A 2,500-nucleotide genomic window follows, 5' to 3' on the forward strand; every position below is an offset into this window, starting at 1 on the left:
AGAAGATCTGTTGGACTTTGAATCGTCCTGCCGCTGTGAGTCTCTCTGCTTTGGCAGGTTTGAGGATGAAGAGCAAACAGAGAAATCAAAATCACATCGATCAAAGAAAAAGAGGATTCAGATTATTCTCACGGTCCAATCTGTCCTTTGATATATCTCACATCACTTTACTATTTAGTATCTGCCTACTTGCACACACAGCTCTATATATACTGTATATATATATATATATGTTTAGATTAGGGGACAAATAATGTTAGTTTGTGAATTTAATTGATAATTGATTGATTTAATTGATTTAATTGATACAGAAGCTCCGGACAAAACAGCTGGAAAAGAAATCAGACAGAATTATCTGAAGCAGGTGTCTTGTTTGGTGTGTGTGTGTGTGTGTGTGTGTGTGTGTGTGTGTGTGTGTGTGTGTTGTACATGGAAAAATAATCCTGTGGAAACACTGTGGGGACAAAAAAAATCAGTGTTGGGTGGAAACACACTCATTAAAGCTGTTTGTGTTAGAGTGTGTGTGTGTGTGTGTGTGTGTGTGTGTGTGTGTGTGTGTGTGATGCCCTGGGTTGAGCTCAGATGATGTTTACTTACTAGAAACACACACACACACTCACACACACTGTGTACATCCCATGATGCACTTGTGTCCTTGCAGGTGTGATCAGACGCTCCCTGGTCAATAATTACAGGAGATGATGATGATGATGTCACCGCTGAGCAGGTCGGCCTTTCAAGTCAGAATAAAAACACCGATAAAGAAAGAGCTGTGCTTCTAACAGACGACAGGACGAGAGAGAGGAGAGAGAGTGTGGGGAGAGTCAGAGGTCAGAGGTCACCCGGGTCGCCCCTGAACATGAGGCTCGAATCAATCATCTGTATCAGTTTGTAAGTCTGTAAAAACTTCAACCAATGTCTGCCACGAGGTACCAATCTGATGAACCAATCACAGCCTCCCTGCTCTCTGATGGACCAATCACAGCCTCCCTGCTCTCTGATGAACCAATCACAGCCTCCCTGCTCTCTGATGAACCAATCACAGGCCTCCCTGTCTCCCTGCTCTCTGATGAACCAATCACAGGCCTCCCTGCTCTCTGATGATCCAATCACAGGCCTCCCTGCTCTCTGATGATCCAATCACAGGCCTCCCTGTCTCCCTGCTGTCTGATGAACCAATCACAGCCTCCCTGTCTCCCTGCTGTCTGATGAACCAATCACAGCCTCCCTGTCTCCCTGCTCTCTGATGAACCAATCACAGCCTCCCTGTCTCCCTGCTCTCTGATGGACCAATCACAGCCTCCCTGTCTCCCTGCTGTCTGATGAACCAATCACAAGCCTCCCCTCTCTCCCTGCTCTCTGATGAACCAATCACAGCCTCCCTCCTTGCGCGCTCTCGCTCACACTCAGCTCAGTTCATACTGAGAGTCTGTTGATTTAGGTCAAAGGTCAAACTTAAAGACTTAAAGATGCTAAACACAGAATAAGCTAACAGACGGGGTCATGGACTGGTTCAAGGCCTCCCACTCGTCACTCTAACCTGAGATAAGTGACTGATTCAGACTGACCTTCAGTCAGTGGAGCAGAGAGCGAGGACTGACCTTTTACTGCTGAGGACGGGAAGGAATTCATCCAAACACATTTTCCTCCGCGTCCACTTTTTGAACATTTCAGTTGAACTTGTCTTTAGGTCCTGACAGAAATAAATAACTCAAGTGCTCGCAGACGTATCTGAAGGAAAATTACAATTTGACATTTTTATTGACGTGCAATCGTGAAAATATTTTGTTTGAAGCAAAACTCAGAAGGCCGCCGACTTTGTCTTTAGCTGAGTGTAAATAAAGTTTAATGAAGGAGGCGTGAATTAAAAAGGAACATGTTCAACTGGACACTGAGAGCGAACACTCCTGCACTCCCTCACTGAGCTCCTGTGCTAACTGGATTAGCCGCTGTGTTGCAGCCTGCTGATGAATAGGCAGCAGGAGGTGTCAGGTAACGTGATGGGGAGCATCAATCATCATCATCACAGCTGTGGAGGAGCTGGACGACCACATGATCATTTTACTCGACGGACAGAAACCATTGATGGGACTAAGTTTTTGTTCCACGCCACGATACAATAACGGACACACGCACACTCCTGAATATATGGAGACGATTTCAGGACGACTCTCCTGCCGTGACTGTTCACACATGCACCTCACAGCGGGAGACTTTCCCCATCAGGCGGCAATGTGACTTTAAAATAAAAAAACAAAAACAGAAAAAACTGAATTTCCCCTCGAGGGTTTGATAAAGTCGTGCTCAGTCCGTCACGCCCTTTAAGGATGCTTGTCTTAATCGTCATCGTGCTGAATTGAGGAGGAGTCTGAAGACCTCCTCACAGTTTGACCTATTTTTTTGCAGCAGCGGCTGAGTCGCCCTCTGCTGGCCAATAGAAAGATTACAAGTTCAAGGCAGTTGACCCGACCTTTCTGAGTCAGCGTAAATCACTGCTGGA

At 46.0% G+C, this 2,500-nt stretch overlaps 1 long non-coding RNA gene across 1 annotated transcript in view; it reads right to left on the reverse strand.

Annotated features, from left to right (window-relative positions):
- LOC306841248 overlaps nucleotides 1-2,500 on the reverse strand; it is a 52,934-nt gene that overhangs the window by 27,902 nt on the left and 22,532 nt on the right. The gene's annotated exons all lie outside the window — the stretch shown is intronic.

Source organism: Symphodus melops, assembly GCF_947650265.1.
Source record: "Symphodus melops genome assembly, chromosome: 20".
In the NCBI taxonomy this organism is placed as follows: Eukaryota; Metazoa; Chordata; class Actinopteri; order Labriformes; family Labridae; genus Symphodus; species Symphodus melops.